This window comes from Somniosus microcephalus, chromosome 10, assembly GCF_052327205.1.
Source record: "Somniosus microcephalus isolate GS21.2 chromosome 10, FLI_Smic_1.0, whole genome shotgun sequence".
Classification (NCBI taxonomy): domain Eukaryota; kingdom Metazoa; phylum Chordata; class Chondrichthyes; order Squaliformes; family Somniosidae; genus Somniosus; species Somniosus microcephalus.
In genome coordinates, this window is record NC_140996.1 from 135931423 (window position 1) to 135944275 (window position 12853).

The 12853-nt window shown below is 48.1% G+C and overlaps 1 protein-coding gene across 10 annotated transcripts in view; it reads left to right on the forward strand.

Annotated features, from left to right (window-relative positions):
- Positions 1-12853, forward strand: part of dlg2 (discs, large homolog 2 (Drosophila)) — a 1642261-nt gene that overhangs the window by 882995 nt on the left and 746413 nt on the right. The window lies entirely within an intron of this gene.

The window sequence follows — 12853 nt, forward strand, 5'->3', positions numbered from 1 at the left end:
GCCAGTGGAGAGTTTTCCCCCTGATTCGCATTGACTTCAATTTTACTACGGCTCCTTGATGCCACACTTGGTCAAGTGCTGCCTTGACGTCAAGGGCAGTCATGCTCACCTCACCTCTGGAATTCAGCTCTTTTGTCCATGTTTGGACCAAGGCTGTAATGAGGTCTGGAGCCGAGTGGTTCTGGCGGATCCAAAACTAAGCATTGGTGAGCAGGTTATTGGTGAGTAAGTGCCGCTTGATAGCACTGTCGATGACACCTTCCATCACTTTGCTGATGATTGAGAGTAGACTGATGGGGTGGTAATTGGGTGGATTGGATATGTCCCACGTTTTGTGGACAGGACATACCTGGGCAGTTTTCAACATTGTCGTGTAGATGCCAGTGTTGTAGCTGTATTGGAACAACTTGGCTAGAGGCACGGCTAGTTCTGGAGCACAAGTCTTCAGCACGACAGTTAGGATGTTGTCGGGGCCCATAGCCTTTGCTGTATACAGTGCACTCAGCCATTTCCCGATATCATGTGGAGTGAATAGAATTGGCTGAAGACTGGCTTCTGTGATGGTGGGGATGTCAGGAGGACGCCAATATGGATGATCAACTCGGCACTTCTGGCTGAAGATGGTTGCTAACGATTCAGCCTTGTCTTTTGTACTCGTGTGCTGGGCTCTGTCTTCATTGAGGATGGGGATATTCATGGAGCCTCCTCCTCACGTTAGTTGTTTAATTGTCCACCACCATTCACGACTGGATGTGGCAGTACCACAGGGCTTTGATCTGATCCGTTGATTGCGGGATCGCTTAGCTCTGTCTATAGCATGCTGCTTTCGCTGTTTGGCATGCATGTAGCCTTGTGTTGCAGCTTCCCCAGGTTGGCACCTCATTTTTAGGTATGCCTGGTGCTGCTCCTGACATGCTCTTCTGCACTCCTCATTGAACCATGATTGGACTCCTGGCTTGATGGTAATGGTAGAGTGAGGGATATGCCGGGCCATGAGGTTACAGATTGTGGTAGAGTACAATTCTGCTGCTGCTGATGGCCCACAATGCCTCATGGATGCCCAGTTTTGAGCTGCTAGGTCTGTTCTGAATCAATCCCATTTAGCACAGTGGTAGAGCCACACAACACGATGGAGGGTATCCGCATTGTGAAGACGGGTCTTCGTCTCCACAAGCACGGTGCGGTGGTGACTGCTACCACTTGACGACGTCAAGTAGGTTTTTCCCTCGTGTTGGTTTTCTCACCACCTGCCGCACGCCCAATCTGGCAGCTATGTCCTTCATGACTCGGCCAACTCGGTCAGTAGTGGTGCTACTAAGCCACTCTTGGTACATTGAAGCCCCCCACCCAGAGTACATTCTGTGCCCTTGCTACCCTCAGTGCTTTTTCCAAGTAGTTTTCAACATGGAGGGGTACTGATTCATCAGTTGAGGGAGGGGGATAGGTGGTAGGAGGTTTCCTTGCCCATGCTTGACCTGAAGCCATTAAACTTCATGGAGTCCAGAGTCAATGTTGAGAATTCCGAGGGCCACTCCCTCCTGACTGTATACCACTGTACCGCCTCTTCTGGTGGGTCTGTCCTGCTGGTGGGACAGGACATACCCGGGATGGTGATGGAGGAGTCTGGGACATTGGCTGAAAGGTATGATTCTGTGAGTATGACTATGCCAGGCTGTTGCTTGACTAGTCTGTGGGACAGTTCTCCCAATTTTGACATACGTCCCCAGATGTTAGTGTGGAGGACTTTGCAGGTCGACTGTGCCATTGTAGTGTCTGAAGTCGGTGCCGAGGTTGATGCCAGGTGGTTCATCCGGCCTTATTTTTATTATTGTTTTCTGTAGCGGTTTGTTACAACTGAATGGCTTGCTAGGCCATTTCAGAGGACAATTAAGAGTCAACCACATTGCTGTGTGTCTGGAGTCACATATAGGCCAGACCAGGTAAGGACAGCAGATTTCCTTCCTTAAAGGACATTAGTGAACCTAACAGATATCACTGCTGTCACCAGACCAGCTCCCCTCTTAGAAGTTTCAGGCTAGCATGCCACTCTACTGCAAAGCTCCCATTCCTGTGCTCAGTCTATGCACAGCTTTTCTTTGGGCTCGCTGCATGTGCAACATCTCTGCACAAACACACTCTCAGACGTGACCTGGTGAGTACTAGGACTGTCTGCTCCATCCTTCCCTCCGAGTTGCAACTCAAAGGTTAGCCTCCAACTTCTTCTGCCCTAGACTCCACCTCAAGAGTGCCACTCCTGTTTTACTGATGTCAACTGTGTTTTCCACGTTTCTGCTCAGAATCCTTGCTCTATTTCTGGGCTTGGCTCCTCCCAGGACTTGACATGTACTCCACTTCAGGACATGGGGCAGTATTTGGAGTGGCTAAAGTACATAAGAGCCATACGGGGAAGGGTGAAAAAGAGAGGAAGTAAAAGTGAGAGGCAATGTTAAAAGTATGCTTCCAGGACCCATCATCAAGTACACCTAACCCAGTACTCCCGACTTTGAGTACTCCCATATCTCAGCTACTTCGTGTCTTTACGCAACAGCCCCTTTGTGCTCGCATGGCCCATTACCCAACAATGCTACCACATACCAGTCCCCCAATGCTACTACACTCCTGTCACCACAAGTGGGCCTTGCCTCCAGACCTCCTGACGAGTAGTTCTCCCTCCTTCCCCTGACTTTTCTTCATCACTCCAAGTGCTTCCACTCTCTCCTACACGCAAGTAATCTCACACCTAAGTCATTATAAGACTCTCAGGCCTAGTGAGCAACCATAAGTTTCTATCTTGGTGACAAGAACAGCCGAACACGGGTGTTCAACAATGGTCTGCCACAGGGGTCAGTACTCACACAGGCCTTTTTCAACATCTATATGGTGGCAATGCCCTGCACCAAATTCCAGAAGTTTGGCTATGCCGATGACATAGCACTGCTGACGCAAGCATCAACGCTAGAGGAAGCAAGTAGGCCGCTCACAAGCGACCTGGACCTACTGGAATGCTACTTCCGGACCTGGCGCCTCTGCTCCAATCCAGAGAAGACAGTTGTGTTGGCGTTCCATCTCAAAAACAATGCCGCCGGGAAAGAACTCAGCGTTTCCTTCTGTGGAAGGCAACTTACCCATGAACCCCACCCAAAATACCTGGGCGTCACCCGGGACAGGACTCTCACCTGTCAGTCTCATCTCACCAACACCGGCCAAAAAGTCAAAATCAGGGTGAACCTGGTCCGGAAACTCGCTGAAACATCATGGGGCAGCACAGCTAGAACACTTTATACCGCAACAGTCTACTCTGCTGCAGAACACTGCTCTGTCTCTTGGTCCTGCAGCCACCACACAAAAATCGTGGACGTGCAGCTAAATGCCACCATGAGGATGGTGTCAGGGACGCTTAAGTCCACTCCAACTAAGTGGCTGCCAGTGCTGTCCCCCACTGACCCGCCTGCCATTCGTCATGACGCCACTGTGCTCCGTAAGATGGAAAAAATCATGAGCAACGTCGACCTTCCCATTAACGAAGACTTGAAAAAGCCACCACAAAAGTACTTAAAATCACGCCGCCCATTCTGGGAAACAGCAGCCAATATTCATGCAGCTGGTATCAACCCACTATCCAGATGGATGGAATCGTGGGACGCATGCAACATAAAGAACCAACACCTCATCACTGACCCAACAGCAGAGGTCCCTGGCTTTGATCTCCCTCGAAGACAGTGGACAGCGCTCAACCGAATCTGCACAGGGCATGGACTACACGGCCACCTGCTCCACAAGTGGAAGATGAGGGATGACCCGAAGTGCGACTGTGGCCATGAGTCCCAGACCATGGAACACTTCACATCAAACTGCCCACTAAGATCTGTTGTAGGAGGCACTGCATTTCCCCACTCAGCATCTCAGGAGGCCATTGAATGGATATCCAAACTAGACATCCCATTGTAAGCTTTCCCATCATACGAAAGTAGTAGTGCCTAAGCTCCCAATTCCCTGCCTGAGTTCTTTCAAGCTACAGCCCCCCCTCAAATGTTCTTATACCCAAACCCCCAATGCTCCCAAACCCAGACATTCCCTCCCAGTCCACAATATTTCTGCCTGCTTGTCCCCCCATCCCTCCCAGCTTGAGTCGCACAGTCTCTCACCTGTATGTTGCAACGTCTCCTGATTTTGGAAACCACCTGTGCCCAGTATTTGTTTGATCCCATCCTGCTCCTTATCTGGGGCTATATAAAAGGTAAAAGATAGAAATCCTTTATCTCAATCAGGGAGTATGTATAAAAAACCCAGCTATTGAGCGGTATACAAAAGGAAGAGGAGACATATGGAAAAGAAGACTTTCAGAAAAAGGGAAAGATAAACAGTGTTCGAGTTAGAGATAAACAGAGATGCAGAGACCACAATGGCAAAAGTATGAGGGTCAGAGAGAGAGGGAAAAAAAAGTGGAAGAAAGACAGCAAGAGGCACCTGTAAAATATTGGAGTGGGAACGAAGCAGAGACCATTGCAAGAAGAGAAACATTTTTTTTCTCTGAACAGTGTCACAACATTTACTATTGATAAATACAATAAGAACTAAAAATATTTAACCTGAAACTTTTACAGCTGCTGTTATTACTGCTATCTCCCAAATGTAATTGAGGCAGCGACTGCAATTCGGCATGGTCAAGAAAGAACAGGGAAAGACACCCTCTTCATTATTTTTTTTCATATAATTTATTTTAATCCTCTTCTAGCCCACAAGGGATTGTTCTAAAAAGGGAACACTAGTCGCCTTGTGGTACAGAAAGTGCAGTGTGAAGAGAAAACCACATACTTTGACCATTTAACTGCCTAGAGCCTAAGACTAAAATCTTTGGAATCCATTTGAATCCTGTTGATGCCAAATTCTAGATAGCTTTTGATTTCTAACGATATTCTGTGTAGTACTGGTCTGGAGATGGACCAATATTTTTCAAGCCAGAATCAGTACCGCACGAAGCAAACAAATGGTGGTTATGTTATCATTGGATTTCTAACTGTATAAAGATGACTGTGACTTTTAAAAAACCTAACAAATAGATTCCAGTGAAGGTTTACAATTATGATTCTTATAGGTGTTCCCTCGGATATGTTTGTTAGGTTTTTAAAGTCACAGTCACCTTTTTTCATATTGTAAGCTTTTCCTTAGTTTCTAAGATTTTAAAACATGTTATTTTATTTGTAATACAATATAAAATACATCCTTTAGCATGTCCAGTTTGGGTTCCGCCAAGACCACTCGGCTCCTGACCTCATTACAGCCTTGGTCCAAACATGGACAAAGGAGCTGAATTCCAGAGGTGAGGTGAGAGAGACTACCCTTGACATCAAGGCAGCATTTGACCGAGTGCAGCGTGAAGGAGCTCTAGTAAAACTGAAGTCAATGGGAATCGGGGGGAAAACTCTCCACTGGCTGGAGTCATACCTAGCACAAAGGGAGATGGTTGTGGTTGTTGGAGGTCAATCATCTCAGCCCCAGGACATCGCTGCAGGAGTTCCTCAGGGCAGTGTCCTGGGCCTAACCATCTTCAGCTGCTTCATCAATGACCTTCCCTCCAACATAAGGTCAGAAATGGGGATGTTTGCTGATGACTGCACAGTGTTCAGTGCCTTTCACAACTCCTCAGATAATGAAGCAGTCCATGCCCGCAAGCAACAAGACCTGGATGACGTTGAGGCTTGGGCTGTTAAGTGGCAGGTAACATTTGCGGCACAGAAGTGCCAGGCAATGACTATCTCCAACAAGTAAGAGTCTAACCACCGCCCCTTGACATTCAATGGCATTACCATCACCGAATCCCCCACCTTCAACATCCTGGGGGGTCACCATTGACCAGAAACTTAACTGGACCAGCCACATAAATACTGTGGCAACAAGAGCAGGTCAGAGGCTGGGTATTCTACAGCGAGTGTCTCACTTCCTGACTCCCCAAAGCCTTTCTACCATCTACAAGGCACAAGTAAGGCGTGTGATGTTATACTCTCTACTTGCCTGGATGAGTGCAGCTCCAACAACACTCAAGAAGCTCGACACCATCCAGGACAAAGCAGCCCGCTTGATTGGCACCCCATCCACCACCTTAAATATTCACTCCCTCCACCACCAGCGTACTGTGGCTACAGTGTGTACCATCTACAAGATGCACTGCAGCAACTCGCCAAGGCTTCTTCGGCAGCACCTCTCAAACCCGCGACCTCTTCCACCTAGAAGTACAAGGGCAGCAGGCGCATGGGAACACCACCACCTCCAAGTTCCCCATGAAGTCACAAACCATCCTGACATAGAAGTATATCGCCGATCCTTCATCGTCGCTGGGTCAAAATCCGGGAACTCCCTACCTAACAGCACTGTGGGAGTACCTTCACCACAGGGACTGCAGTGGTTCAAGAAGGCGGCTCACTACCACCTTCTCAAGGGCAATTAGGGATGGGCAATAAATGCTGGCCTTGCCAGTGACGCCCACATCCCATAAACAAATTTTAAAAATGCTCATTTTAGTATCAAAACAAAATCGCTGACTGTTAGACAGTGAGTCCAGAACTTGCAGATTGAGCACTGAGTGACTAAATAACATTTGAATACAGCATATATTGCCTCCTCACTGGGTAATAGTTTTACACATTTCACCTTGATTCCGCATGCAGCAGTCCCATGTTATTGTATGTCACAGTAATCTTAAAACAAGGATTAAATGGGGTAACGGCTATGACCTCACAGATATGTGAGATGACCATTGGATTGTTTTTAAAACTTATTAGTCCAGACAAGTTTAATTTTTTCTTTTGATTTTGAGAAACTCCTAATATTAAGGGGAGATACACAAATGTGATTATGATTTTGTGAGCCTTCTCTGGAGTATTACTCTAATATTTTTAAGTAACGTTATCTTTGATGCCAGAATATATTGGATGAAATTAACAAGCTCTTGAGAATCATTTTGGATGTTTTATTGTTTAGACGCTCCCAAGCTGTCCAACGACCAAGGAAGCTTGAATTTCCTCAACCTATTTCACAAACCCTAGATTTTGTAACACCCTCAAAAAATGCAGTGACCATGCTTTAAATATAATCTCCTGTCTTAGTTCAGATATTTGAGAAATGCTGATATGACCTTATTTTTTTAAAAAGCTGCTGCTGTAAATGCATGACTTCAGATTCTACCACACCAAGAGGTGTTTTGTTCTCTAAGACAGCAAGCATTTGTGATTCCCTTGGCATGTTTATAAAATGCATTCTGTTTTTATTTTGTTTTTTATTGTTTCAGGATCTATTTTGGGGTGAGAGAGATTTTTTATGATCGTCCTTCACAGTAGTTGCAATAATCTTTCCTCTGGTTTGCCCTTGGTTGTCCTCATTGAGCCATTCTCTGTCTAGCTTCAAGTGGTCTGTCTCAGGCAAAGTTTAGGTACTTATCACACATGAGAGAACAGTCACTGTTTAGTTAAAGGTTAGTCATACATATATAAATGGTGGACAACAGTTTAATTATTTTTAAGTGTAGTATTCTGAAATTAATTACTGGAATATGTATACAATTAAAACCTGAGTACAAATATAGCACCATGTCGCTGCAGAGTTTATTTTCCTGAGTCCATCCTAGATGCTGTCTATGATGTTCGGTGAGATATTATGGTTTAGATTTTGCCAAATGTGGTAACCAGGAACATTTAGCTCAAGATGCTCGAGTATGAAAATGTTTGAGTTTAAAATATCTTGGGCTGATGTGCACAGTTGCAATATCAAATTTTAAGGTACCTAATATTCTTAATGGAAGTAAAAAGGCAAAAGTAATAGATTCAGCAAGTAATCAATCTTTAATGACATTTTATGATAGCAAAATACTGCAGATGCTGGAAATCCAAAATAACAACAGAAAATGCTGGAAAAACTCAGCAGGCCAGGCAACATCCGTGGAGAGAAAATAGAGTCAACATTTCGGGTGAACCCTTTGTCAAGACTAAAGAAGCACAGGAAATGAAATAGATTAAGAGGCCAGGCTGGGAGAGAACAAAAGAGAAGTGAAGAGACATTATGAGATATTCAAAACGAGACGAGATGGTGATAAGACTAGTGGAGACAAAAGACGGCTCTAGATTAGGTGTGAAATGCACTGGCAGAATGGGAGACAGTTGCCATGTGGTCGTGGGATCACTTTGGAGGTGGCAGAAATGGCGGAGGATGATCCATTGAACGTGGAGGCTGGTGGGGTGAAAGGTGAGGACAAGGGGAACCCTATCGTGGTTCCGGGAGGGAGGGGCAGGGGTGAGGGCAGAAGTACGGGAGATAGAACGGACACGGCCGGGCCGTGTCAACCACGGTAGAGGGGAATCCTCGGTTGAGGAAAAAGGAAGACATGTCGGAAGCACTGGTGTGGAAGGTGGCATCGTCGGAGCAGATGCGGTGGAGACGGAGAAACTGGGAGAATGGAATAGAGTCCTTACAGGAGGCAGGGTGGGAGGAAGTGTAGTTCAGGTAGCTGTGGGAGTGAGTGGGCTTTTAGTGAATGTTGGTCAATAACCTATCCCCAGAGATGGAGACGGAGAAGTCGAGGAAGGGAAGGGAAGAGTCAGAGATGGACCATGTGAAGGTGAGGGAAGGGTGGAAATTGGAGGCTAATTTAGATCCAGTGCAAGTTGGTAAAGTTTGCAGATGACACCAAACTCGGAGGTACAGTGGTAATTGGAGTAGGCAATTCAGAAACTGCAATGTGAGTTCGGTAGAATATGTAAGTGGGTAAAACAATGGCAGATGAAACTGAATACAGATAAACAGAGGCTCGACCAGTCTCCATCCACCACTACCCTCCTCCGCCTGGCTGAACTTGTTCTCACATTGAACAACTTCTCCTTTGACTCCACTCATTTCCTCCAAATCAAAGGTGTTGCTATGGGTACCCACATGGGTCCTAGCTATGCCTGCCTTTTCGTGGGATATGTGGAACACTCTGGCCTAGAAATTGAGTTCTGGCGCAGCCAGGGCTTTAGCGCCGGAAGTTAGTGCTGGAGCTAAGTCGCGCTGGTCGGGCCCAAAATTCAATAGTTCTGCGCCCAAACGGCTGCCGGCGCTGCTGAGAGCTGTTTGCGCCTGAAAACTGGCGCAACGCGCTGAATTTCGGCGCTATTCCGGCACTGCGGCGCCCGCTGCGGTGCGGCAGGTTCGGGAAGTGCAGGCCTCCTCCTTCCCTTAAGGAGGAGCTGCCTGCACCCGGCCGCGGCCCGCGAAAATCTTTTTAAAAATGAGCCCGGCACCTCGGACAAGTGCCGGGCTTGCTTCTGTTCCGGGGGGGGGGGGGAAGTCCGGGGAGGGAGCTGCGGCCAGGCGGCCGGCGGGAAAGCAGCCGGCCGCCGCAGGGCCTTTAATGCGCCGGCGCAAAAACATGTTGGACTCTGTTGCCAGAGTCTTAGTTGCGGCTGCCACGGGCGAGGCGGCCGCAACTGAATTTCGGCGCTGGGGCCCGTCGGCATGGCAACCGGGACGCTGCGCACACCGATGACATCATCGGTGCCGGCGCAGCGCTACCGGTCTACCGCGGCGGAAGGGCCCCAGGCAATTTAGGCGCCGGCGCCAATTGCAGCGCTAGGCCCTCTAGCGCCGCAAAATCGGCGCTAAGGGCACTGAATTTCTAGGCCTCTATGTTCCAGTCCTACTCGGGTCCCCTCCCTCACCTCTTTTTCCGATACATTGATGACTGTATCGGTTCCGTTTCCTGCTCTCGCCCTGAACTAGACAATTTCATTCACTTTGCATATAGAGAAGCAAAATGGGCAGCATGTGTACACCATGAATGGTGTTGAAATGGCTAAGGATTAAGTTGAAAGAGACTCTTAGTATACTTGATACTCAACATGTTCAAGCAATGCAGAGCAGCAGTCAACAAAGTCAATTGAATGTTAAACCATGTAGCCAAAATAGTAGAATACAAGTCAAGGGAAATCATGATCAAGCTGTATAATGCTCTGGTCAGACCACACCTTGAATACAGTGATCAGTTCTGGTCATCAAGGCACAACAGAGATATTTAAGCTTTGGAGGCACTGCAGAGAAGGGCCACAAGGCTGAACCCTAGTTTTAGAGGTTTGAATTATGAGGAAAAACTGGGAAAACTTGGGCTTTTCAGCCCTGCTAGGAAGTGCCTGACTGATGATCTTATAGAGGTCTATAAGATTGTAAACGGTATGAAAAAGGTAAAAATAAAAATTAACTTTGTTCACTTGTACGACTAGGACAAGAGGCCACAGGTTCAAACTAGTAAAAGGCATAATTAGGACTGATATCAGCGAGTTCTTCTTCACATGAAGGGTGATCAATATATGGAATGGACACTTGGAGCAGTGGAGTCAAAAATTTTGGAATCATTTAAGAATTAATTGGATGCTGCATTTGCAGGGACTTTAGGATCATTGTGGATGGGTGAACTAAGATGAACCAAATGGCTTTCCTCATTGTTAATTGTCTTGTGATTTTTGTGATTGCATGATATAGTTGAACTCTTCAGAAAATTGTTGTATTATGTTTGTATGTTGATAATTTGATAAGAGAATATTCATGTATGATTATGAGAAGTATCTTTCTGAAGACCTGTATTTCCTATTCAATTCAGTGCAATAATATTTTTGACCTAACATTTTTTGCTTTGGGTTAATCTCAGTCCCAGCATGTTTCCGAATTGCTTTTTGTGTTGCTTATCATCGATATTTCAAGTGGGCTTCAGGCAAATCAACAATAAAAGCTGATGATATGTGTTTTAAAGGTAACACCTTGTTCACTGAACTACAGTGGAGAAATTTTACAGTACCTCTTGCTTTTTGCCAATACAGTCCCCACCACTTACACCATCCTCGTGCCTTTCCTGCGCCTCTTGCGGAAGAGGTTGACGGGACTGGCTCTGCAAGGGCCAGGTTTGGAGGTCATCCTCTCAGCTTACGCCGATGATGTGCTCCTCATTGTCACGGATCCCGTTGACTTGTGGAGGATGCGCAAGTGCTAGCAGGTCTACTCAGACACGTCCTCCGCCAAGATCAACTGGGAGAAATGTTCCGGACTCCTGGTGGGTCAGTGGCCGGTGGACTCCCTGCCGGAGGAGCTCAGGCCTTTTGCCTGGAGCACCACGCATCTCCTCTACTTGGGAGTCAACCTCAGCCCTGCCGAGGATGACTGGCCGGCGAACTGGCAAGAGCTGGAGGCCAAAGTCACAGCTCGCCTAAGGCACTGGACAGGGCTGCTCGAGTGCTGTCCTACAGGGTTCGAGCGCTGGTCATAAATCAACTGGTGGCCGCTATGCTGTGGTACCAGTTGGTCACTTTGATCCCTCCCCCTGCATTTGTCGCCAAGATACAGAAGAAGCTCATCGACAAAAGGAAGCATTGGGTCTCTGCCGCAGTTCTGAGTCTCCTGCTTAGGGAGGGCGGTCAGGCGCTGGTGTACTTTTGCACCCAGGTTGTGACTTTCCGTCTTCGGATCCTGCAGAGATACCTGTATGTCGAGGATCCTCCCAGATGGTGGGCGCTGGCGACGTATTTCTTCTGCCAGCTGCACGGCCTCAATTATGACATGCAGCTCCTGTTTGTAAAACTGGGGATACCCGTACCTGGTTGCAGGAGGTGCCTGTCTTCTACCAGGAACTGCTATGGGTCTGGAATAAGGTCGCCTGCAGACGGAGTTCTCCCCCATCAGGAGCGGCGTCTATCCTTCTGGAGCCGCTGCTCAGAAACTGCACCTCCACGAACGCGGGTTCATGTGGCTGGCAGACAGCAGGGCTGTGTCTGGCAAGGTGACCAGAGTCAGGGACCTACTCGATGGCGGAGGATTGGGTTGGATGGCGCCGGAGGAGCTGGCGCAGCGCCTGTCCTGGGCTGATGCCCGCCTAGCGACCAAAGTCATCGAGTCGCTGAAAGTGGCACTGGGCCCTGACTCCACTAGGTGTATCGAGGAGGCTCAAGCATGTGGGGCGATCCCGTCTGAACTGACCCCTGTCCGGGTGGAATTCCTCATCGGCACCCAGCCCCGAAACCCCTCTCGGGAGCCGACACCTCACAACTTGAGCCATCTCAGGGAGATTTTCTCTGTGCCTTTTCATTCTATGCGGAGGGGTTTCCTGTATGGGCTGCTCTTGCACACCCTCCATTTTGCCATCCTCGTCTGCTGTTCGGTGGAGGTGGGGGTCCACAATGGAGGGCTCTCTACGTGGGAGTCCTCCCGTTATCTATTAGGGACTTGGCCTGGAGGGTGTTGCATGGAGCAGTCCCGTGCAATAAAGTTTTAAGTAGGTTCACGGACTTCCAGGCCGCCTGCCTTTTCTGCGGCCTGGAGGAGTCTGTGTTCCATGTATATATGGAATGTGAGAAATTGCAGCCCCTCTTCCGTTATTTGAAGGGGCTGCTTCTCAATTTTTGGCTGCACTTCAGTCCCACGCTCCTGATCTTTGGTCACCCGGTGTGGAGGGGAGCGGGCAGGTCGGGGGACCTCCTCGTAGGACTGCTCCTGGGCTTGGCCAAAGTGGCCATCAACTGGTCCAGGCAGCGGGCGGTTGAAGGGATTGTTCCGCCAAACTGCCTGTCTCTCTTCCGCGGCCACGTTCGTGCCCCTGGAGATGGAGCACGCGGTGTCCGCCGGCATGCTCGAGGCCTTCTGCGACCGGTGGGCACCAGAGGGATTGGAGTGCATCATCACCCCCGGCAACTAAATTTTAATTAAATTTATTAAGTTTCCTTTAATATTTTAAGTTAAGTTACAGTTTATTTGTTTATCGTGTGCATCAAAAGAGTACACCATCCTCGCTTATGGACAGCTGCCTATATTGGGCAAATGGCACTAACCATTAGTCATCACCATA